The 26,645-nt window shown below is 45.1% G+C and overlaps 1 long non-coding RNA gene across 1 annotated transcript; it reads right to left on the reverse strand.

The window, feature by feature from the left end:
• Nucleotides 1–5,125: 5,125 nt before the first annotated feature.
• Nucleotides 5,126–14,514, reverse strand: LOC130683675 (uncharacterized). Its single transcript, XR_008997566.1, has 3 exons — nt 14,427–14,514; nt 5,780–5,912; nt 5,126–5,615 (listed from the first exon to the last, which is right to left on the reverse strand). It is a non-coding gene; the product is annotated as an uncharacterized LOC130683675 (long non-coding RNA).
• Between the last annotated feature and the right edge of the window lie 12,131 nt (nt 14,515–26,645).

Below are 26,645 nucleotides of genomic sequence, written 5' to 3' on the forward strand. Positions count from 1 at the left end.
CTGAGGCTACATTCTTCCTTATTTAAATACTTCCTCCAAAGATGAGGGCTTTGCTTTGCCAGAAACTCCAGCAAACACTCCCTTGCATCTTATTGGCTTGGGTTAACTACCCATTTTAAACCAACCACTGCATCAAAGGGCTAGGACACTCTGTCTTAAGCTAATCAGGATCTAGCCCTGGAACCGGGAGTGGGGTTAACTGTGCCCAAACCACAGGGCTGAGAACCAGGGAAGGGTTAATTCTCCTCTGAGAATTCAGAGTTGTGTTGGCAGGAGAAGACAGGCTGGTCAAAGAAATACCTGCTCTAGGTTGAACTAAAGAGCCTCAGAGAGCTCTCCCATTCTTGAGAGCTCAGTATTCCATTCTATTTTTTTCTCCTCAAGACAGAGGAGGCTGTTTTGCAAACAGTATCCCTCCCTTATCTTCTTGGAGATAAGGGTGAGCTTCATCTGCCATCTGCTCAGCACACAAGCCATGTGCGAATGGCACCCAGGGTGAATGTGGGGCAGCTGTTTTCTTAATGGGTACTTCTTGGTGGCCAAGTGTGTGTCTGAAAGTGGGGGTGCTCAAGTGACCCACTGTTACAAGGGTTTTGAGATGTTTTAAGTTGAGGAAGCACTCTTGAAAATAGCCACTCACCCATTGTCCGGGGTGAGTAAAAATTGATGCCAGCGAAGTGAGCAGGGCTGTGTGCTTAATTCATTGATTTGGTAATACCTTAGCCCAGTGTTAATGTTACTTAGGGTGTTCCTTCTAGAAGCCCTTAGAAGAGGTCAGAAGACAATCAGCAAATTACTAAGCTTGCAGCCTTTTTCAGAATTCCCATTAGCAAGCGCTACATTAATGTCACCACAGGCCATCTTTGCTGAGTGCCAAAAAAACTGACAGTTAGAGGCACAGCCCTGGTTCTAATTTACACTGAGTCCATAGAAGCTGCAGACCCATCTGTCCTTTTGGGGGGAGGGGAGCCCTGGGGAGGAAGGGGTACCAGGAGTCCTTTGATAACATTCTGGTTCTAAGATGAAGACTCACATGAGATACAAATGCATTTGTGAATCATTTGTGGAGACAAAGGGGAATACTAAAGCCTGTGGCCATTTAGTGACCTCACATTCCTATTTTGCCATTTTGGTTGTGACACATTTATGTATAGAAGGTGCTTGGCTGTCTTATATTGTTTAATTGTTTGTATTTTAACTTTCTTCCAGATTTTCCTTGAAGTTAAGACTCTTAGCATCTAGTCCCTTATCTTTGAGGGGTGTTGCTCTGGTGAGCTCAATTGGTGAAAAGCCAAAATCAGGGCAATTCCATTCCCAGGTATATATTCTCAAAAGAATTGAAAGCAGGAACTCAAACAAATATTTGGACACCAATGTTCATAGTAGCATTATTCACAACAGCCAAAAAGTGGAAACAATCCAAATATCTATCAACAGATAAATGAATTTTAAAAAGGTGGTATATCGAGACAAAAGAATATTACTCAGCCATACAAAGGAATGAAATTCTGGTACATGGTACAACATAGATGAACCTTTAAAATATCCTAAATGAATTAAACCAGACACAAAAGGACATATATTGTGTAATTCCACTTATATGAGGAATCTAGAATGGGCAAATTCATAGAGACAGAAAGTAGAAAAGAGGTTACCAGAGGTTGGAGGAGAGAGAAGACTAGGGAATTATTGTTTAATGGGGATGGAGTTTCTTTCAGAATGATGAAAAAGTTCTGGAGTTGGATGATGATGATGGTTGCATAACACTGTGAATGTACTTAATGCCATCAACTTACACACTTGAAAATGGCTAAAATGGTAAATTTTGTATTATGCATATTTTACCACAATTTTTAAAAATTCATTAAGTCAAAGCTAGGGGCAAAATCAAAGTAGGGGTCTGTTGGCGCCATTCTGTTTCCTGAACCACCTTAGCCTGTGCCAAGCCTAGCTAGTGATTAGAAATCAGTGCCTTTGGCCAGAAGAGAGTCTGACTCAGGGCAGTATCTTCTGGTTGCTGGGAAATATGGCCCATCTGGTACTTTAACAGTGGTGTAGGAGAGTTGGGCATGATACCAAAGGTTACACCCTAGAGGTGTAAATAAGACATCTACATTGTTCAAATATTTTTAAAAAGCAGATAGTAAAAAATCTGTCTCCCACCCCTTCCTCCTTCCACTTAGTTCCCAGATCCCCCAAGAGGTAACTCTTGCTTTTAGTTTCTTTTTATCCTAGAAAATCTTTATGTATAATGTATATATAAGCTCTATGGATATATGTTATTTTCCCTCATTTTGTTTACCCTATTCTGAACCTTGCCTTTTTTTGTTGACTGTATCTTGCTATACTTTCTGTAAGATACATAAGAAAATACCTTAGTCTCTTTTTATAGCTGTATAATATTCCAACATGGCCATAATTTATTGAACCCTTTATTTTCAAACATTTAGTGGTTTATAATCTTTTGCCATTACATAATTACAATGGAAAACCTTGTATGAATGTCATTTTGCACATGTGTAAGCTTATCTGTAGGAAAAAAATCTGGAAGTGGGCTTACTGGATCAGAGGGTATGTGCATTTATAATTTTGATAAATACTAACAAATTTCCCTCAGACAGGCTGTTAATTTACCTTCCTACTGGCAATGTATGAGAATGTTTGTTTTCTGGTCTGTGGTGTGATATCAAAATTTTGGATTTTTACTAGTATAATGGGTGAAAAATGATATCTCATGTGGTTTTAATTTGCATTTATCATATGACTGGAGTTGAGCATCTTTTCATAGTAAGAGTCATTTTTCTTTTCTTTTCTGGGATGGTCTCTTTATATATTTGACCCATTTTTCCTTTGGGCTATTAATCTTTTTTCGTTCAGTTTGGAGGAATTCTTTAAATATTATGGAAATTAAATCCTTTGCTTGTAATATGAGTTGAAAATATTTTTCCAAGTTTGTCATTTGTCCTTTGACTTTATGTTATTTGTCTTGCAGAATTTTTTATGTAGCCACATTTGTCAATTTCTTTTTAGTGGTTTTTGGCTTTTGTGATCTAATGAAAAAAGGCTTCATTCCCTTAATTGTTATAAGAGAATCCTCTCATATTTTCTTCAGTTGCTTTCATGTTTGTCTTTTCATTTTAAACTTGATCCAATGGGAATTTATTCTCATGTGTAGTGTGAAGTATGGATCCAGCTTTGTTTTTCCAGTGGCTACCTAGTTGTTTCAATACTGCATATTGAGAAATCAATCTGTTCCCCTCCCAGTTTTAGATTCTATGTGAATTAAATACTATGGGATGGAGGAGTTTACCAGAGTTCCTACTGTAGGCAGATTGCTTTTTTTAGTTCCCATCCCTTTGGGAAGGTACACCCAAAGTACATCTTAGATTCTCAACAAATGTTTCTGGAAAAACTAACCACAAATGCTTTGCTCACCAATCTGCATTCCCACCTCTTCCAGATCTCATCCAGTAATTGATCCCTATCATGTTAATACTGATGATTTAAGAAATATTTTTAAAATTATTTTTCCAGCTTTAAAACTTTTCTTCATGGAGAGGATAGTTCTAAATTACCTAGTCCACTACTACCAGAAGAGGAAATTCTCAGTTTTGATAGTAGAGTTCCATATGTTGAACCTTGAATTCTTGGAATAAACTACATATGGTTATGATATATTAATTTTAATATGCTATATTCTATTTACTAATATTGTATTTGGATTTTTTGTATTAATATTAATTATGGAGATACACTTATATTTATATATGTAGTGAAGTTTTTACTGTTTGGTATTAGTCTTGTTCTCATATTTTAAAAAGTGTTTGGAAATTTTCCTTCTTTTTCTGTAGTATGTAACAGTTTAAACAGCTCTGGGATTATCTTCACTTAAAGGGTTTGGTAGATTTCCCCTGTGAAACCATGTTGTGCAGTGGTTTTAATTGTAGTCATTGGGACCCTTGCTGGGGGCCTATGGAGGGTAGAAGTGTAATCTAAAAGACAGACAGTATTTGATTCACACCAGTGCACACAGCTGGAGATGGAGCAGTTGTGTGGTTAAAAAAATAATTAATTCTAGTAAATTTTCAGTACCATGAAATTATAAAGATTAAGGTTTTTTGTTGTTGTTGCAAGAGTTAAAGAGCTTTAAAGTCTTTTTTTTTTTTACTCATTTCGTGCTCTAGTCTTTTTCAGAGACCAAAATATGTGCATTGAATCACTTCCCAAACATTTATTTCTTGGCCATCACAGCTCTGGAGATGCATCTAGTTGCTTCAGGCCATTATGATAACTCTCCCTCCAATTCCCAAAACTAATCTATAAAATTTGACATTTACTCATTAGAAAACAATTCCTATTTCTGGGCTTCTTATCTATGCTAGTGTCCCCCAAAGGTAGAGGGTTTCATCCCTCTGATTGCTCCTGTAAGTCGAATAAATGTGATAATTATGAATAAAGATGAAAGCAAGATGGGAAGAGGATCAAATATACACTCTAAAGCATAATCAAAACAAACAAACAAAACCCCAATAACAGCAAAAGCCCAAACTCCTTTAGGACAAGGGGCTATTAGTAATGGGCTGTTTCCTCATCCCTTCTGAAGGAAAAATCACTCAGAGAGACCCTGTGGCACAGCCAAGGGGCCTTAATATGACCTTCTGTGACATGGCCTGGTTTAATAGGAAGTATGGGATGTAGAGTGTAATTTGGGGCTTCAAGTATTAGGAGACGGAGGGAATATGAACAGGAATCCCAGGAGAAAGGGTGTGAGTCAAGTTCCCTGTCAAGCTAAGAGCTTGTGTTTTAGAAGAATATTGTTTTTGTCTCGCCAGTAGGTACCCCTATTGTGGGACTGGTGTGATTTTGCAGGTTAAATGAAGTTAGCCATTAATTAGGGGAAGCTGTAAATTCTCCCTGCCCAAATTCATGTGTGTCTGTCTCCAGATTGTAATCTCTTTGAAGACAGGATTATATTTTTATCTCTGATTCCTAGTGCCTGGCGCAGTGTACATTCTCAGTATGTGAAAGAAAGAATGGAATAATTAAAATAATGATTTATATGAATTGATTCATTCACTGAGTATCTGCTGTGTATCTGCATTAGGCTGATAGATGTGTGCTGGGTGCTGACAGATCCGAGGGCATCCTTTGTCTCTGTTTGCACAGGGTTCGAGGTCCAGTGGCACAACATGGCAGAGGGCCAGAGGAGGTCGTAATGGGGACCGTGGGTGTAGGCTCCCCGCCTTCTAGAGAGGCTTCCCACCCTTTCTGTCGGTGGGTCCTGCAGAACACGGAGCAAAGGAGTGACGTGGGAAATGGCTCCGATTCTGGGGGCCCCTCGAGGCCTCGACCCCTATGCAATGAGCGGCGATGCTGTCCTTGAATATAAAAAGATGACGAAAACCAAGGCACTTGCCTTGACCCCCGCTCGCAGCCCGAGGCGCCCAGAGACGATAATTTGCATCCTTGCTGGTACCAGAGAAGGAAAACCAGCACAGACCCGAAGAAAAGCTCGGCTGGGCTCGCGCAGATAGTGGGGGTGTAGTTTCCCGAGGGATGGAGGCAGACGCGCTAAAACAGGCGGTGGCGCGCCCTCTGCTGGATCCAGGGCCTTTCTGCAACGAGTGGAGCTGCGGCTAAGCCAGGTGGGAGGAAGGCCGCGCAGACCCCGCGTCGCAACAAGGAACAAAGCATCTCCCAAAATCCCTCCTAAAGGCAGAAACAAATCCCCAAGGAGAAAAATCCACAGGGCTGATCCAGACCTCCCTACCTCCCCTACCGTCTGGAGGAATCACGAAGGGATGAGGAATGCGTAGGCGGCCAACAAAACCACATCTGTCGCGTGGCCTTGGCTCGCACTCTGCTGACCAGCCCGCCACCTTTGGTGCCTCGGTTCTGGTCTTGGGCTCGGCCTGGGGAGAAGGTATATGGATTATTATAAAACGTCGGTCGCCCTCTTTTCCGCAGTATAAGGACCCTGGGCACGGGTAGTAACATAGATAACATTACTTTGTGGGGTCTGTATCTAGTTCACTTACTGGAAGTTCCCCCACCCACCCACCCAAACACCATGTAATTTGGGGATTTTCTTAAAAGAAAGACTTTAACGCCCCCAACTAATCTCTTCCAAACAGCGATAATTATTAATCCCAAACAAAAATTTCGAGGCATGTGAGCCTCTCTCAGGCTTTTCATTTCAATAGATGTGCTAATTAAAAGCTATAATTTAACAAATAATGACCTAACCATCTCACTTTGAAATCAAACAAAACCTACCACTAAAACATCGGACTAGATAAAGATAATGAATCCAGGCTCACTTCAGACTCCTGCTGGGCCCACGCTGGCCCCCTTCCAGCAAGGGGCCTGACGCCTTTGATTAGCAGCAGTGGCTTTCCAAACCCCGGAGCCTACTCACTACAGGGAGGATAAGGGAGCGATTGTTGAGGCTAAGTGTTGTTTTGGACCCACTCCCACTGCTGATGGAGCAGGATGGACTATTTATCCCTTCCTTGCCCTCATTCATTGTCACTTGGTCAATTTCATTTTCTCCCCGACCCTCCTTGGCCCCCCCGGGGAGAACGCTTCTGGAATAACAAGCAGGGCAGAATCGTGAAAAGGAAAACAGGTAATGCTCACTGCACACAGCATCCTAAGTGGTTAATAAAACAATACATGATGAAGGCAAGACTGCTTCCCACCACGCCCTCTCCTTGAGCTGGAAACTGGGCATCTGTGCCAGCCTAAAAATAGCCTCATGTTCTGGAACCTCCCCCGCAGCCCAAGCTCGCATCAGTCGCCTGTGTGTGCCACCCGGCTGCTCTGCAGGAGCACTGATTCTCCGTCGCAGGAGAGCCTCAAACGCTGGCCACTTCCTGGAGTTCTGGGAGGAGGAGAGAACTGGGTACCTCTGAAAAGGCGTCAGGGAATGGCAAAGGGCTCCCCACGGAGCCAGGGCAGGAGGAATGGGCACTGGGTTAGACCCCAGGAGAATACAAAGTGTGGGTGCTCTGAATCTGTCTATAAGCACAGGGAGGAGGTTCCTGCCGAGTGTTTCCATGTCAATTCCCGCGTCCAGGACCTCAGCCTCTGGGCTGTTACATCCCTGGAAACTGCTCCTGCTTTGAAACCTTAAGCCTCAATGCTCCCTCTCTTCAGTACCACTCCTGTCCCTCTGTCTCCCTCTCTCCATCATTCTACCTGTACCTGTTCTTCAGCCTCAGAGAGACCTGATAACATCACCATCATCACCATCGCTGTCATCCTCAGTGCCACCACATATCGAGTGCTTACAATGTGCCCAGCACTTCACTAAATTCTTTATGTGGATTGATTCAATTAACTCTTCCTGGATTAGTTTCCTGTCCTAATCAACTGTACTGCACAAGCCAAATAATTCTGAGTTCCTGCTACCCCCAGAGACTTCCTCTGAGGAGAGTGGTTACTTTGACGGGGAGTTTCTTGCTTCACCTTGTTCCATTTGATTGGCCTATTCTTTCAGGGCTAATGGGTTGGTCTGGGGGAACTGGGGCCATGCCCAAAGTGGCTGGAGATGCTCCATATTGGATAGTGACAGTGTCACCCTATCAGATTTTCTCCGGAGGGGTGACTGTGCACTGTACACTAGGACCTCCAGGGAGATACAAAGAGAAACCGCATTACTATGCCTGTATGTGTGTCTACCAAGTGCCAGGTGCTCTGCTGACCATTTCTCAAGTTTTATTTAATCTCTCAGCAGCAGTCTTGCAGTATAGGTACTATTAGCAGCCCCACTTTATAGAAGAGAAAGAGGCTTAAGCAAGTTCATCAATCTGCAGTGGTTCACACAGCCACGGTAGGGAGGGGATTCAAACCCAGGCAGTGGGACATAAGAAACTGTTCTATTTTTTTTAATAATTACAAATTTTATTTTTTAAAAAGACAACACATGGTCACCAGGGGCTGGAGGGATGGAGGGAATGATGACTAGGCAGAGCACAAAGGATTCTTAGGGCAGTGAAACTGCTCTGCGTGATTCTGTAATGGTGGACACACGCCATTATGCATTTGTCCAAACCCATAGAACGTACAACGCCAAGAATGACCCTAATGTCAACTGTGGGCTTTGGGTGATGGTGACATGTTGGTGTAGGTTCATTGATTGTAAAAAATAAACCTGTGTGTATGTGTGTGTGTGTGGTGGGGGTGTGGATAATGGAGGGGTGTGGATAATGGAGAGGCTGTGTGGGGGGTGGTTAGAGGCATAGGGGGACTCTCTACCTCCTGCTCAATTTTGCTGTGGATCCAAAACTACTCTAAAAAACAAAATCTATTAAAGAAAAGATAATAGAGTCACATGGTCCAAATGTTTTTTGAAAAGCATAAAGTATTCAGTAAAAAGTTTTCCTCCCTTCCACCCTTCTGGTCCTACCCTACCCTGCCTTGGAAACCATTCTTACTAATTTCTCATGTTTCTGTAAAGAATTTCTTTATGCATATGTGAGTAGGTACAAATACATGTTATTCTTATTTTCCACCCTTTTAGACAAAAGACACCTACTCGATGCTCCATTCTGTGGCCTGTTTTCACTTAACAAACCGCTTTAGAGAACCCCCCACGTCGGTTCAGTCCTCACTCTTTTTTAAAGCTGCACAGGATTCTATGGTATAGATGTACCACCATTTATCTAAACAGTCCCTTACTGATGGATGTTTAGGTGGGCTCCAATCTTTTGCTTTTAAAAATAAAGCTTTCGTGAATAACCATGGCAGATGTCATTTCATGTGTACAGGTGTATCTGTAGAATAAATGCCTGCAGGTAGGCTTGCTGGGCCAAGGGAACACACATGGGCCATTTCCACAGCTATTGCCAAACCGCCCTTCACAAGAGAGATGCCAGTGTGCCTCCCAGCAGCCATGTGTGACTCCTGACCCTCTGTTAGACTATTTTTCCTACTGGCACATCCTTCGTGGCAGGCATACTGATGAGGCGTTGTTTGAGTTCACCCCGGATCCCCGGGTCCCTGGGTGGCTACCGGGTGTCCCTCACTGCCCCGAGGATGGCAACACCGAAGGGGGCGGTTCTCCCTGTGGTTCTGGGACAGAAGCCTCAGCATCGCCTGCAAACCTGTTAGCAATGCACATTCTCAGGCCCTGCCCCAGACCTACTGAACCAGAAACTCTGGAGCCAGTCCCAGAACTGTTTTAAACATGCCCTCTGGGTGATTTTGACACATTCTCAAGTTTGAGATCCACCGTCCTAAGATAATCTGAGTAAGTCCCTTCCTTGTACCTTGAAGAACCTCATAACCCAGGCAGTACCCAAGGGCTGATCATCTGACCTGACTTCCCCAGAGACTTCGGCTTGTGACTGTGGCCGCCTTTCTGAGATGTCCTGCTGGCTGGTGTCCGTGCATCTTCTTGCGTGGTTTCCCTCCCGCTTCTCTGACCTCCCTCCTCGGCTTCCTTCAAGGGCTGCTCTTTACCACTCACCACTGCTTCAGTGTTCTTAACGATCTTCCTCCTCCACCTGTTTCCCCTGGGCAGGTTCCTCCGCTCACCTGGGGTGACCGCTCCTAGCACCTGCCGCTGACTCTCCAGTCTCATCTCCACACTAGCCTCTCCCTGAAGCTCCACGCTTGTGTAAACCTGCACCTGTTGTGACTGTCCCTACTAGGGTGTCCCACAGTCACCCCAAATTCAATTTTTCCAAAACTGAGCTCCTTGTCTTCCTCTCAAGACTTGCTCCTCCTCCAGAGCTGCCTATTTCAGCAGCCATTCCTTCACCACTAAAGTTGCTCGAGCTAGAAACCTTGGAGTCATTCTAGACTTGTCTATTTATTTATTTTGGCATCATTAATACACAATTACATGAGCAACATTGTGGTTACTAGATTCCCCCCATTATCAAGTCCCCACAACATACCCCATTGCAGTCACTGTCCATCAGTGGAGTAAGATGTTATAGAGTCACTATTTGTGTACTCTGGGCTATACTGCCTTCCCCGTGTCTCCCCCACATTATGTCTGCTAATCATAATGCCCCTTTTTCCCCTTCTCCCTCCCTTCCCACCCCTCCTGCCCAGTCCCTTTCCCTTTGGTAACTGTTAGTCCATTCTTGGGTTCTGTGAGTCTGTTGCTGTTTTGTTCCTTGTTTTTTCTTTGATCTTATACTCCACAGATAAGTGAAATCATTTGACACTTGTCTTTCTCTGCCTGGCTTATTTAACTGCAAGACTGTCTATTTAAAAATCCATTCTCTCTTCTCCATCCATACTCCCACTCCTCTACTAACTCAGGCCTCCATTACCTTTTACCTGGACTGGTACAGTAGCCCCCCAGCTGGTCCCTCTGTCTCCAGTCAGCCCAACCCAGCCTCCTCCATCCTGCTCAGACCATACCCAGCACAGCTTTCAGGGCGATCTTTCTAAATTACAAATCTGATCATCATACTCCCTGCTTAAAGGTCTTCAGTGGTCTCCACCACCATCCTTTGGGATGAAGGTCAGCCTCCTTGGCCTGGAATGTCAGATCTGCCATTTCATGTCCTGCTACTCCAGGCCTTGAACTTTCCATCCCAGGACTCTGACTGGCTAGTTTTCCACCCTGCACACCATGTTCCACAACTTCATGGTGTGTTTTTGCTACTCCCTCCATGCAGCATGCGCTCCTTGCCCTTCTCCACCTGGCTCACCTCTGTTCCTGCTTGAAGACTCACCTTAGGTGCACTTGCCTGGACTCTCGCTCTCTGTGTCTTGTGTAGCCTCTATAACAGCAGTTTGCCTGTGCCCTTCCCTTTGTCAGCATTGCTTTTCCTCACCTCTCCACCCTTCAGGTCTGAGAAGCATCCCCTGGGATTCCATCCTTGATCTCCCAGGCCGGGTAAGTCCCTCCTGTTGACTGCTATCAGAGCACCCCGCACATCTTGGTACTGTTCACCCCACATTTATACTAACTTTCCCAAGAAAATACTGGCTCCTTGAAGCAAGGTCTGTCTTGTTTCCCACTCTATGTCTAGTTCCTGGTGCACAATTGTAGAGAAAATGAAAGTTCCTATGGCCAGGGTTCTCATCTGACCCTGGCTGGCTTGCTCACTGCACACATGTGGGCAATATGGTATTATTGACTCTGTATAGAAGAGCTTCGCCCAGTACTCTGGGCCGTACAGCTACAGGAGAGCAGAGACTGGAGTGGTGGCAGCACCGAGGACAGAGACTGAGACTGCTGGGGGATGGAGTGGCCTGGAGGCAGAGACCGGCTGGCTGCGTGCACACTTGCTCTGAGGTGGATGGCATTCTCACACTTGACCTGCCACTCTGAGAGTAAAGCTGAGTATGAACACTCACACCCCAGAAATGTTCCACTGTCATTTTTCAGTCTCACCAAATCAAAAGCGAACTTGCCTGGTACTGAAACCTACTGGCAAGACAAAAATGATCACTAAGTATTTGTTAAATGTTGAATGATTGAGCAGGTGACTGTGAATTGGTTTCCCAGGGCTGCTGCAATAAAGAACCAAAACCTAGGTGGCTTTTAACAATAGAAATTCATTGTCTCACAGTTCTGGAAGCTGGGGGTCCAAGATCGAGGTGCAGGAGGCCCGTGCTCCCCTGACGGTTCTAGGGCAGAATCCTTCCTTGCCTTGCATAGCTTCCAGTGTCTGGGGCCATCCTCAGCATTCCTTGGCTTGTAGACACGTCAGTTACGTGGTCTTCTGTGTCTTTACATTGACTTCCCTGTGTGTGTGTCATCTCTATGTCCATGTTCCCCTTTTTATAAGGACACCATCATATGGACTAGGGCCCACCCTCATGGCTTCATTGTTTACCTCTGTAAAGACCTTATTTCCAAATAAGCTCACATTCTGAGGTACTAGAGTGTCTTGCCAATCGGTTTCAGCCCCAGGCAAGTTTGCTATGGATTCAATGTAACCAAAGAAATGACAGTAGAATGTTCTTGGGGTGAAAAGGTTATACCCAACTTTATTTCCATGGTGGCACGTCAATCACTAAAATCCCATCCACTCAGAGCGAGTCTGCGTGCAGCAAACCGGTCTCTGCCTCTGGGGCCTCTCTGCCTGCACAGCCGTCCTCTGGGCCTCTGTCCTCAGTGCTGCCACCACTTCAGCCTCTGCTCTGCTCTCCTGCAGCCTTGCAGCCGTGCCACCGTGTCACCCACAGCACTGGTCAGAGCTCTTTATATAGAGCCAGTAACGATGTATTGCCCACACCTGTGTAGTGAGCTAGCCAGCCAGGGCCAGGTGAAAATCCTGGCCACAGGAACTTTCATTTGATCCACTTAGGGTTAGGCTTCAACATATTGTTTTAGTGGGGGGACACGATTCAACCCATAACACAATGAAAAACATTATGTCTAAATGATCTATTTTTTAATTGGTCATCCTCTGCTAAGATCTTAGTCTTTTATTCAACTTTGTGTCTTCATATACTGGCACATGACTTTTCCAACCGTATTGTGTTTTCTTGTTGTAAGGCCCAGTTCCCACAAGTATGGGTAGTTTTGCAAATTGTTCAGAGGTATTCCAGTATAAAGGGCTTGAGAACATTCAATGGATTTCATCAGGTTCCATATTCTAGATTGCAGGGCAGGATAGAGCAATCGCTGGCGCCCATGCCAGAGGGTGACACAACCGAGGGACTTGACCGGGTATCTGCTTTCACTTCTTTCTACCAAATTCTGGGTCCTCCTGTTCACCTTCCCCTAGCCCTTCCCTTACCAAGCATGTGATGGTTAACTGTATGTGTTATAAATTTATCAGAAACAGGAACATATCTTTGTAATTTTTAGGGATTCCAGCAAATACCTTACATTATCAGGTGTCCTCAAGTGAGAGGAAGGGTATCCTGATAGCATTTTGTTTATTTTGTTTTTGTTTTTTTTATCGTGATGACTTTTTTCTTTCTTCATTTATTTTTATATTTTTAATAAAAATTGTATATATTTAAGGTGTACAACATGATGATCTGATATATGTACACACACACACTGTGAAATGATTATACTCAAGCCTGTTAACATATCCTCTCCTCACATAGTCACATTTAGTGTGTGTGATGAGTACACCTGAAAAATATGGACCTCTTCACAAATTAGCATATCATCCTTACCAAAAATGGTAGTCTTTGTATCATTCCAATTTTAGTACATGCACTGCTGAAGGGGTCACTTGATAATATTTGTTTTGTGTCATACCTCCTCATTCTTTAGGTTGTTTCTAGGATACAGAAATATCTGGTTCTGTAGAACTGAAATTTTTCTTTAATACTTTGATTTTTTAAAAAAGACCAGGTCGAGTTGATCCATAAGGACAGTTTGTCTTGCAACCTGTCTGCCAGACGTCAGTTGTGAAATCAAGTTCAGTTCTTCATTTTTCTGTTTAACAAGGTCAAACTTGGCAGCTTTTGGGTGTGAAATCAGAGATCATTCTTTAAAACGAAAAGTAAAGCCTTGCTAACCGCATTTAATGATGTGGGATTGGGGTTTTCAAAGGCTGCAACTTCATTGATGATGCATTGACTTACTGGATCCCAAATCCTTGGAGCAAAACTATCAGATATCAATTCTTGGTGTCATATCCTCTCCAGCAATGATAGGAGGTGGGCTTATTCAGTTGGGCAGTTTGGGATGAAACTGTTAATTGATTACAGGATCCATGGGATCTCTCCTCTTAGGAATATTTGCATTTCAGAGTCAGGGTTCAAGTTCCAGTCTTCCATCTTTTCCCTTTTCCTCTCTGCCAAAGTGAGAAGGGGCTCTTTAAGGATAGGATCCCACCTTGATTGTCTTTGCATCTCTCCAGCACCTCCTAAAATGCCTGATGATGGAGAAATGCCCATTAAGTAGAATCAGTGGGATCCGAACACCTGTATTCGTTAGGACTCTACATTACAAACAATAGCTACCACTAAATGCACTGCTTAACTAATAAAGAGAATATTTTGGCTCACGTAACTGAACAGGTTAGGGGTATATCTTCAGGTATGGCTTGATCTAATCCTCAAATAATGTGACCAGGAAACTGTTTTTTTCTTACCACTCTTCCTGGCTCTCCTTCCTTGGTGCCAGCTCCATTCCCAGGCCCGTTCTCCCCTCCTGGTTGCCAGGTGGAAATAGCCAGCTTCCAGGACTCAAGCCAGGCTCATGCCTGTCCAGCAAGTGAGGGTCTATCCAGGCAATTTTCACACAGGAAGAGGGCTTTATGTTCCCGGAAGCTCCAGCAAACATCTCTGAGCATCTTACTGGCTTTGACTAGCTACTGCCCACACCTGAGCCCAGGGGATGGGATTCCCCAGCGGGTTTCAGCTGATCCCACCTAACATGCGGGAATGAAGGAGCAATGATTCCTCAACAGAAAATTAAGATCATTTTGGTAGGAGAAGAGGGAATGGATGCTGGGAAAACAACCAGAAATACAAACCACACCAACCAACTCCTCTGTGGGTGGAGGTGATGGTCTGGAGGGGTGCTTCCTCCGTGGGTGGAGGTGATGGTCTGGAGGGGTGTTTCCTCTGCGGGTACCGCTCTTGCCTCTCTCATGGGCTGTCTGGCTCCTTCGTGCTGAAACCACAGAGCCTTGGGCCACCTGCTGCAGTAGGTGGCTGTGGGAGGAGGAAAGAGCAGAGAAGGCTCGACTCCCAGCTCTCACAGGCCCACCCCTTACCATGTTTCCCCAGCCAAAGACTTCTGTCGCCTTTCCCTCCCCTCCCAGACTCTTTCTGGGGGCATTTTTCTACCTTTGCTAATACCCACTTGCCTCAATTTTATGCACATTGGGAAATTTTTCCTCTTTTAGGAAAAGATGCATCAGCCTGATTTTTGTGGGCCTGGGACTCATTTTTACTTGCATGACTGAGATAGTCATTGCTTTGAAAATCCCTGTAGTCCCTCCTGAATAAAGGTGAAGGTACCATTCCTGCTCGCTGAGCTGCCCCACCATGATGAGGGGATTTGAGAGTGAGGTCTTGATCAAGAAAGGCTGCCTGGGATTAAAGGAGATGAAGGAGACGTGACAACCAAATGCGGTGCATGGCCCTAGACTGGGCCAGGTGGGAAAATACATGGCGATAAAGGATGTTATTGAGGCAATTGATGAAATTGAACATGACTATGTATTAGATAGTGGTATTGACTATTTTGACAGTTGTACTGAGGCTACATAAGAGGATGTCTTTGTTCACAGGAAATACACACAGAAGTCTTTAGGGTAAAAGGAACGTGGTATTTGCAACATTTGGTTTTTCAGGAGAAAAAAATATTTACATAAAGGGCAAGTGAATAATAATGCAAATGGGACAAAATACTAAAATTTGGTGAGTCAAGGTGAAGGATTATGGAAGGTCTAACAGCCTGACTCCACTCCTTGCTAGCTAGCTCTAAACGTGATCTAAGTCTCACTTCCCCATCTGTAGGAGGGATGTAATAGTACCACCTACTTCGCGGGTTTGCTGGAGCAATAAATGAAAGAATCCATGAAAAGAGCTTAGCACAGGGTCTGACTCATGGAACAGACCAAAATAATGCATGTTAGCTATCTTTATTACTATTACCATCTTACAATGCTCAGTCTCTGGGATGAAGAGATATAAGTAGAAACTAGTCCTTGTAGGAGGATGGCTGGAGATGCAGGCCAGACTTGATCACATCTGACATTTTGTACACACATGGCCTAACATATTATTATGTAATATACTTTATGTATTTTTCTGCAACTTGGCCTTTTTATTCAACACGATGTCTTGGATATCTTTTCATAATAATAATGATAATAACTAACATTTATTGAAACTTAATTGCCCATGTGCCAGGCACAGTTATAGGCACTTTATGTATTATTTGATTCTCACAACACTCCTATGGTATAGAGTCTCATGTGTCCATTTTATGGATAAGGAAACAGGCTCAGAGAGATTAAGCAAATTGCCCAAAGTTATAGTGCCAAAATCTGAACTCAGCTCATCTCCAAACCTGGCCTTAATCATTATATTTTTCCATGCAAATATATGAAGATTTATTCCATTGAAAGAAAGCAATAGGGAGTGGGGAGGGTGCTACACAGTATTCCATACAGCTATACCAAAACTCATTTAACTATTTCCTATCTGATCAACATTTAGGTTATTTCTATTATTTCTAATATTTGCTATTTGAAACAGTGCTGCAATAAATATTGAGCTAGCCCTGATGACATCACTGGGTGTCTGACGCTTAAGCAGGAAGAAGTTGAAAATATTGGAGAACCATTTGAGCAATAAAATAGTGTTGGATTATAACCCAAAATTACATGAAATTTAAATTAGATAAATATTCACGAGTCCATCATGAAATAAATGATTAAGTCAATAAATAAATGGGGGAGAAGAGACAAATCTCCGATGCAAAAGAATTCCAGTTTGAAATTACAAGTAAGTGTGATGTGGTGTTTCAGGTAGGATCCTGGAACAAGCAAAGGACTTAGGCAAAAACTAAGGAAATCTGAATAAACTATGGACTTTAATTAATAATAATATGTCAGTATTGGTTCATTTATTGTAACAAATGTACTACTGTAAGGTGTTAATAGTAAAAGAAACAGTATATGGGAACTCTATATTATCTTCTCCATTTTTCTGTAAATCTTAAGTCATTTTTAAAAATAGTCTATTTAAAAAGAGGTAAAAGAAAAAAATCCTGCAGAGAGAGGTACAAAGTCCAGGTTTTGTAAGAGATGAGAGGGGACGGACTCTCCCAGCTCAACACGAGGCATTAGTTTTGGACAGCAGGAGAAAAGGAGGCTTCGGTGGGTGCAGACAGGGATTTTTGTGGGCTCAGGCAGGCAGAAAGCTGAGGGCTCACATTAAATAGCCTTAATTTTTCCTCCTTGATGCTAGAGGTAAGGGTAGGCTACCTGTTGAGAGAGGGCCGAAAACTGTAGATTGCAGGAGGTGAAAATTTGGAGAGGAATAAAGGAAGAAACTGAGTAGGGGGCAGAAAAGAGCAATTTCCTCCCATTTCACACATTTGTTTTGCCTGCATCACCAAAGAGCAGATGACTGTCTCCCTGGAGTTCTACATCCTGACCAGAAGAGGGCGCCGAGACACCACTCAACTTTTTCTCCGTCCCACACCACTGACCTGATCCCTCAATTTTCTCTTTCCAAAGTTCCAAAGCCGTTGATTCCAAGAGTAAAAAGTTCTTTTCTGAGCTAGCCATGTTTAAAGGATGATAAATTATTTGATATATCCCAAAGGCGCACCTTCGAAGATAAATAGTTTAGTTATAGCTTCTGAGAGCTCATTTCTTTTACTTGCCTCCCTCAAGGAAGAGCTGGCAGAGCAGACACTGCCATTCCTGAGTACCTACTGTGTGTTGGGCAATATTCTAAGTCCTGACTCACCTACTCTTCACAGCCACCTCTGCGGTAGTTTTTATTCTCAGCCCATTTTACAGACGAATAAACAGTCTCGGAGAGCTTAAGGAGTTATTGGATTGTTCCTACTGAGCTAAGTAAGCTGCATTCCTATTTGGCTTCAAACAGTTAACAATTATCCAACAGACGTGCTGGAAAACTCATCCTGGGAGCTTCTCTGTGTGGAAAGAATCCTGTCAATAAGTTTACCAGAGCTGCAAACTATCTCTGCTTCTGTGTGTATGCACACATGGGAGCATCCTAGGAGTCAGGTAGCAAGGAAGCCTGCTTGGTTTTGTTCAAACCCATCACTTTCCAGATTTATTTGTACAGAGAACTTCTATTGTCATTAACACCAGTGAACATCCACAGAACAAAGCTGGTGAAATGCTGTGCCAGCACTGCCAGGGTGGCAGGGAGGGGTGACCAGACTTGCTTGGGAATGGTATCTCAGACAGCTGGGTGGAGGGGGAGATGAAACGTAGGCAGACTGAGGCAAAAAGACCAGGAAGAGCAGATCGGGGACTCTTCTACCATGAGGGCTGAACAGGACAAGGGCCGTGAGGGTGAAGAGGAGCAGACGGCCTGGAAAGAGAACCAGGAAGCAAAGGTGACAAGGTGATATAGGTATATAGGAGGGGGGTGGACAGTGAAGGTGGGAGGTGTGTAGAGCGGTTCCTGGGTTTTTGGCGGGAGCAGCTCGGTAAAATGATGGTTTTGTTCATTTACCAAGATGGGGAGTCAGGAGAAGGGTGGTGAATTTGGGTTGAGATGTCTGCAGGACAGTCATTCGGAAGTTAGGGCTATGGGTCTGCCACTTAGAGAGCTTGCAGATGGAAATGGAAATTTGACATGTAAGGGGTTGGTGGAAGAAGGGGAGCTGACAAGAAAGACAGAAAAGCATAGGAAGAGACCCAAAAGAGAGGTGCCTACCAGGAAACAGGCAGCACAGTGGCCAGCAGGCAGTGCTCAGCTGCTTGGGAGGTCAGGGGTAGAGCAGGCAGGGTGAGGACTGAGGGTGGACATCATGCCAGCCATTTAGGAGGTCACTGAGAAGTGCGATTTCAGCAGTGTGGAGAGAGGCTAACCCAGATTATTATGGGATGCATAAATGGATGTGTGTTGGGGGGTATGTCACAAGAGGATTTCTAGAGTGAAGCAGGATCAAGGGACGGTTTGATTATATTCAGGACTGAATACTTGAGCACTTCTGGTGGAGAGCCCTGAAATACTCCTGTAAACAATTCCTCTAATCCATGGACATTTATGTTGCTGCATCTATCAAGAGGTAGAGTTTATTTTCCCTCCCTCTGGAACAGCCTCAAGATTTGCTTTGACTAAGAGATTTGGCAGAAGTGGCATTCCAGGTCTTCCACCTAAGCTCAGTTCTTAAGAGAACTGGAAGTTTCCTTTTTCTTTCCTCTTGGAACCCAGCAGCCATGTTGTAAGAAAGTCCAAGTCATCTAGCTGGAGAGATGGCCCACACGGAGAGGCCCTGCAGAAGGTGAGAGAGGTCTTCTTGGGCATCCCAGCTTCAGAGAAGCCCCCAAATGAATGAAGTCACATCAGTGACCCTAGCTGACAACACGTGAGGCAGAAGAACTGTCAAACCAATCCACTGATTCATGGGAAACAATTCATCAGTGTTTTAATCCATCAGGTGGGCTCGTTTGTCTTGCAGCAATAGAAAACTGAAATAGCACCATATGTATGGACTAGGGGAAGGAGCAGAGGGGTGGGGCTCATTGCTGATACATGATAGAGGAGGAATAACTGATGCACGAGTTTGCCCAGGAGGCTGCAGGGCTGGCCCTGGGAGGAGGGAGAGCAGCCTCTTCCTCTGACACAAAAGCAAAGGTGAGTGTTATGAGGTGGGTGAGGTGGGTGAGGTGGGACGGAGGACTGAGCTGGGGACTTCCCTGTCCTCCCTGAAGGAGACTTCTGCTTTCTTTGTGGACAAAGAGGGTGAGGCCTTGCTGACAGTGAAGTGTCGGGATGAGGTGGAAGGGTAGGTAAGCCCTGGAGAGTTGGATCTGTGATAAAACTCACCACCCAAAACATGAACCCACAGCACATACACAGCACCTGGTGAGTGTCAGCTCAGCTGCTCTCTGTAGTGAATGGTGTGGTGGACAGAGGGACAAATCCTGGCTGGTCCTACAATTTTGGGTTCCTCTTTTGGGGAGTTGGACTAGATGAGTGATTCTTAACCTTTTTTGCATTATGGATTCTCCTGACAACCTGATAAAAGCCAAACGATGTAGCATTTTAGATACACAAAACATTTGTCTGTCATACCCACTAGACTGTAAGTTTTATTAGGACTGGGTTTGCTGTCTATTTTGTTTACTGCCATATAGACACATAATATATGTTCCATAAATGCTGATGAATGGATTTGGGGGGATTCAGAGACACCACCCCCCACCCCCCAAACATACACACCTGAAGTTAGCCAAGGTTCAGAATCCTGGAATAAGACAATCCTTTTTCTGTTTCAAGATTCTTGGAGTCCATGAAATTCTATCCTGAGTCCTTCTGATATAGACTATGTAGCTCATGCTAACAAAAACAAACCGTGTAGCCTACCCTTACCTCATGCTAACAAAATACCAGCCATGTATCCTGGGAGGAAATATTTGCAAGATAGCTCCTTTGTACCAGGCCAGGAGTTGTCTTTAATGCATTCCACATTTGATCTTATTTAAACTGCATCTACCCAATGAGAAGGATTTTATTATCCTAATTTTTTAAATGAGAAAACTGAGGGTCAGAGAGGTTAAGTAACTTCCTGTGGTTACCCAGCTGATCACAGGCAGAGCCAGGATTTGAGCTTGAGTCTCTCTGACTCAAAACTCTTTGAAAAGTCTTTCTTCTGTGTCCTGAGGACCTTGACGTGCAGGTGACACATTTCTTCCAGCCTAAGTATGGAGAAGAACCCTGCCCCTTTCAGGAGCAGCACACACCGCAGTGGGTAGGGTGGGGGAACTGTATTTGAGCACAGGCCTCCTAGGCCACCAGAGTGGCTGGCACGTCACTACTGGCTGTCAGGAACGTTCCCGACGAGACAGCAGACCCGGTTACACCTGCATAGGTGGCCTCTGCATCTGCTGACCGGCCCCTGGGGCCAAAGCCCTTCTCACGGAAGCCCCCATGAATCTCTGTGAACCCGGTGAATTCAGCCCCGCTCCCATCTGTGCTCACCCAATCCCACGAAGAAAAACAATCCAGGTCTGACTTCCCAGGAGCTGCTAAACCTCTGGGAGGCTTGTTTGCACATCTACGAAACAGCTTAACAATAGTCCCAGCGAAGGGCTGTCCTGAAGCTCAGAAGACCTCTGCGGTGCCCGCGTATATTCGTTCCCTGCTTCACCTTCCCTGACCCACCGAAGCAGGTTCCCTGTCCCGGCCTGGCTCTTTCTTTTATGGGGAAATGGTGTAGCCAAACTGAAAGGGAAAAAAAAAGTCCACATGAAGAATTTTGGGTGGAACAATAGACAAAAACTTAGCTTTGGGATTAGGGCCAACAAAGCCTCTGAAACTTCGTTTTCTTACCTGAAAAACAGGGCGACGGGTACCAGAACCCCACAGGATGTGAAGAATCAGTAGGCAGGTGGAACCCCCAGCTCAGAGCCTGGCCCTGGGAGGCCGGGTGAGGGGGCGCCTGGCCCCGGGGGTCTGCGAGCCCCGGCCTGTCCCGCGAGCCGCACTTGGGACAGGACGCGCACTGACGGCCGCGGGATTTACGCGGGCCACCGCCGGGGACCCCCGCCGCTGGGCTCCCGCACTCCCGACGCGGTCCCGGCTCCCAGCTTCGGCTCGTAAATATCCTTCACACAGAAGGCGATAAATCAGGGGGCTGTGCAGGACCCCCCAGCTCCCTGCGGAGGGCGAGGGCGCAGGAAGCCCCTGGGGCAGGGCGGGGGGCGCGCCCCAGGCCCGCCCTCTGCGGCGTGTTAATTACAGACCCCGGGCCGCGGGGCCTGATTTACGGCTGGGCGGGGCGGGCGGGCGCTGGGCACGTCTGGGGAGCCGGGAACGGGGGCGGGGGGCAGGAGAACCGAGGGGCTCCAACTTCAGAGGCGCTTGCTCAAATGAGAATCTTGACAGTAATAAACTGTATAACTTTGTATATAAATAAAATATAAACGTAACAATAGCTAACTGATATAGACTGTGCGCCAAGCTGGGCTAAACACTTTATTAATTCATTCATCAAATATTCATTGAATGCCTATATGGTGCCAGGAATCGTGCATATATTATCTCATGAACTCCTCAAATAGCCCTACAAGTTAGTCATTACGGCTCCCACTTTGCAGATGGAGAAATCTGAGCAAGAAGTGATTTTGTGACTTGTCCAAGGTCAGGAGGCTAGTGAGTAGTGGGTCCAGGACTCACACCCCTGGCTGTTTGTCCCTAGAGCTTAATGTTTTTTAACTAGATTATCCTGCCTCTGCTACCACTTGTCGCACATCTTCCTCCTCCACCATGAGCCGTGTGCCTTGGGAAATGCTTTGCCTGCTGTCTGAGTTCTCCTTGTTGGTAAAGGAGACACTCTGCTCTACCTACTTCACAAGGAGTTGGGCGGGTCAAATCAAGCCAAAGCTTACTGAAATGCTTTTAAAAATTATCTGTAGAGTAAAGCAGAAGTGAGGAGAACAGATGTGAAGGAGACTGAGAATCTATCCTGGTGTGACTGGAGAACCGTAAGAAAAGTCAAACAAAAGTGCGACAGAAGCACTATTTGAAAAGGTTAAGGTGAATTTTACCTGTCTGAGAGGCAGTAACAAACCACAAATTCAAGAAGCCCAATGAATTCTAGAAGACAGATTAAAAAAAAAATCTAAATACTTAAATGCATTATAGTGAAATATCAAAAACCAAGAACAGTGAAAAGCTTTCAAAATCAATCTGGAAAATAAAAATTACTTTTCAAAGGAGCAACAGTTACTCTGAAGCCAGCATTCAGGATAGCAAGGAAAGTAAGAAGACAATATCATATCTTCAAGGCAATAAAAAAAAAAACATAACCGTCAACCAAAACTTGTATAGGATAAATAAAGGCGAGAGAGTCATCACCAGCAGGCTTTCACTAGAGGAAATTCTAGAGAACACAATTCAGGCAGAAAAAAAATTAAATGATGCCAGATGGGATGTCTGAGATGCAGGAAGTAAGGCAGAGCAAAGAAATTAGTAAGTATATAAGCAAATGTAAATGAAAATGTTGTATTTTAAAATGATCTGTACATTTCTGTATGGTTAAGCTAATGTTAGATGCTGTAGTAGATAAATCCCCAAACCTCAAGGGCTTAAGCATAAAGGTTTATTTCTCCCTTCTGTAGTCATTCAGCGTGAGTGCTCCTGGGCAGCTCTCCTCCAGGCACCATGAAGGGCCCAGACTCCTTCTCTGTCTGGCTCTGCCATCTTCAGCTTGTGGCTCCCTTGGCTGCCCTAGGTCTTCAAGCCAGGAGGAAGGGGAGGGAGAGTGGAGGCCGCATATGGGAAGCCATCATGGACAGGCCTGGGAGTGGCAGACATCACTTCTGTTCACATTCACAGGAGAACTTAGCCAAGTGCAGGACTGGGAAATGGGGTAAGTCCTGTACTCATTATCTGTTGCTGTATAACAAATTACCTCAAAATTCAGTGGCTTAAAACAATGAACACTTACTATTTTACAGTTTGTATGAGTCAGGATTTGAGGAGGGGCCTACCTGGATGCTCCTCTTTCCCTTTTGCACTTGACAGAGTTTGCATGTGACTCCCGGAACTCCTGCAGCCATTTGCCACCATGAGGGAAACCACCTTGAGAAAGAAACATACACAGGAGGGAGATGTAAAAGCATCACTGAAGAATAAACAGGGATGACCCAACAAAAGAAAGGGATTCTAAAATTCCCATGGAAGTATAAAGAGGCAAGAACACCCAAGACAATTCTGAAAATGAACAGGAGGCCAAGGGATTGCCAGAGCAGATGGGCGTTGAACAGAGATGATGGGGGATGACAGAGATGTGACATTACAAATCACTGGAGACGGAATAAACTAGTCACCAAATGGAGCTGGGAAAATTGCACTTGGGTTCCAATAATAATAAAAATAAAAATCCAGCAATAAGTAAAGCAGTAAAACAATAATAATAAAGGGTATCCTGCTTCTGCTACCACTTGCCTCACATCTTCCTGCTCCACCATGAGCTGTGCGCCTTGCGATCAATCAAATTTACATTTGATTTATCGCATCCTGTCTTCATACCAACCCCACAAGGTAGGTATTGTCATTTATTATTCCCACTTGACAGATGATAAAACTGAACCTCAGGCAGAGATGGCTCCTTGAGACCACACATGGCTCTCAGCCTCCGGGGTATTGGCTAGGAGTCCAGATCCCCCTCCCTACAATAGCAAGGCCCTGTCCTGAGGATTCCAGGCCTGGGCAGTGGCTACCTCTCCCCAGAGACAGGGAGACAGAGCTTTCCACGTACAATGAGCCAGGCCCCAGAGCCCAGGCCCCAGGCCCCAGAATCTCTACTTCACGCAGACTGACCCTGGAGCAGATGTATGGCTGATTTGACCCCAGCTAAAAGCACAGAGGCCCTCTTTGTCAGTGCTTTAATGAGAAACCAATCACCAGGTTATTAGTGGGTGGAGGTGAGGAGGAGTTTGGTACTGGGGAGGGAGGGAGGAGGGTACTCTTGGTTTCTGGATGATTTATAGTCCCAGAGGCCAGGCTGGCTGGCAAAGACAGCAGAGTGGCAGGAGAAGGAAGAAGCCAGCTTTCACAGGTCTTGTGCTGAGAGTGTAACACACTCTGTTCTTTTTAATCCTCATATCAAATCTGATGAAGCAGTGCTATTACATATCCCCATTTAACAGACAAGGAAACTGAGGCTCAGAGAGGCTGATTAAGCATCTTGGCCAAGGTGATACAGCTAATAAATGGTCTTATTCCAGAACCCAAACAAGCACTCTGCTGTTCAGGTTTACAGGCACAGCAGAGGTGAGTGTAGGTGAAAGAAATATTCTAGCTTTAGACCTAGAAGGAACAAGTTGTCAGGAGGTGCTTCATTGAGGAAGTTACCCTGTAAGCTGGAGCAGAGGCAGGGAGAGGCCATATGCCTGCCTGAGCTTGGAAGCAAGAACCCTCGGGTGCTGAGAAAGTCTGCCAGAAAAAGGATGATAATAATAAAAACAACAACTAAATATTAGTAAGTGCCTACTATATGCCAGGCACCGCACCAAGGGCTTTCTGTGCATGGTGTCATTTAATTCTCACAACTTGGTTACGAGGCAATTACCAATCCATTTTATAGGAACCCAAGCTTAGAGAGGTTAAGGCACCTGCCCTAGGTCTCCAAGCTGGTAAGTGGTAGGTACAGGATTGCTTGGGAGTAAGAGAGGAGAGGCAGGGTGGTTACTTCCCCTTTGTTCTGTGTTGTCAGGATTCTTGGTTGTATACAACAAAACTCAACTTGGTTCCCTTAAGCAGAAGAGAAAGTGATTGGGCAGCTCTGAGGCATCTCAGATGATCAGTGGAAAGACAGGCTAGGGATTAAGCTTGGGAATTCATAGGAGTTACAGGACACTAATGGCTGGACACACAGCCTAATCTCCTGTGGATGTGCCTACACTGGAGGCTACAGGCCCTGGTTCTGGCAGAACAATTTCTTCCCTAATGCGGGCTTCTTTGAAACACCTGCTCCACATTAAAGACAAGGAGTCTAGTACCTTATATTCTGTCTGTCCTAGCTGCCAGGAATTTCTCCCACCCAGAGCCCCACCATGAAGGCGCCCACTGCCCCCACCCCCCATCCCCCAGATAGGAGGACTACTCAAATGCTACATAGCAAATAACAATGACAACTAAAAGCATTCACCGCAAGCCCCAGGCGCCCCAGGTCTCCAGCCCCCCAGGAGGAGGTGATGCCTTCAGCTCTCTGCTCTTCCTAAGCCTTCTCCATGCCCATAGGCAGACCCTACTTCAGACAGCCCTTTGCTAGGGGCTGCTCAGCAATCTCAGGCCTTGGGTTCTTGAAGGAGGATGTAGGGATGTAACCTTTCCTTTTCAGCATTTGCTACATCCAGTTGGTCACTCCCATGTGCCAATGCTACTTTGCCAACAGGTGCTGACCCCAGCCACCCTCTCTCACAACCACCTGCATAGCCTGGGCCCCTCCTCTCACCTGGCCTCTTGCAGTAGCCTCTTCACTGGAGTTTTCCTTGGATCCTTTCTCCACACTGTTCAAAGGTGCTCTAGTTTTGCAATCCAAATATGACTGTGTCACTCCTCAACTTAATATCCTTTGGTAGTCCCCAGTTACTTACAGGACAAAATCCAAGGTTTTGGCATAATGCCTAGTGATCTCCAGCCTCATCTCCCTTCTCTCCCTGGTCTCACATACATGGTTTGGCAAAGCCAATTTACTGTATTTTTCACATCATACTATGATGGCTTATACTTCCAGGCCTTGGCACATGCTGTTCTTTCAGTCTTCAATGTCCTTCTAGCCCTTGTCTGTTTGGCAAACTCCTATTCATCCTTTGAAACCCAACCTGGGCATCATCTCCTCTGTAAAACCTTTCCTGACCCCTCTAGCCTGTGAACCACTTCCAAATCTTGCACATTTCTTGGTTTCATGCTATTGAAATAATTTGTTTATGAAATGGTAGTCTACACTAGGTGGCAAGCTCCATGAAGTCAGGAACTATGTCGTTTGTTCATTATCATATCTTCAGTACCTAATCCAAGACCTGGCAAATAGTAGGTGCCCAATAAATGTATAACTTACTTGATCAGCAAAGGCTTGCTGAGATCATGGGGGATGAATGAAAGAGAAGAGGGTTTCAGTAGTGTGGGGGCTAAGGGTGGCAAGAGCCAGACTTGGTTTATGATGGGTGAGAACTGATGCAGGGAGATGAAAGGAAGGAGAGAAGGTATTAATTCCAGGAAGGACTAACTCAGAGAAAGCAGCCCGAGCACATTTAATCTCCAAGGAAGGAGCAAGCGGAGAGGGAAAGAAAGCTGTAAAACCAGGGAGAGGCAGTTGATGAGGTAAAGTCTCCAGATGAGATGGGGTGGAGGCAGGAGAGGAGAGAAGAGGGCAGGCCCCCAGAGCACAGGCTGGGATTCCTTGGGAGGGAGGAAGGACATTAAGACAAAAAGATGGGTGCTGCCTAGAGAGGGGTGGGGTGGAGGGAGTGCTTTCCAGCAGGCAGAGAAAGAGAAAGCTAATGGTTTTTCTTTTGTTTTTAAAGATC

This window comes from Manis pentadactyla, chromosome 4 (assembly GCF_030020395.1).
Source record: "Manis pentadactyla isolate mManPen7 chromosome 4, mManPen7.hap1, whole genome shotgun sequence".
Lineage (NCBI taxonomy): Eukaryota > Metazoa > Chordata > Mammalia > Pholidota > Manidae > Manis > Manis pentadactyla.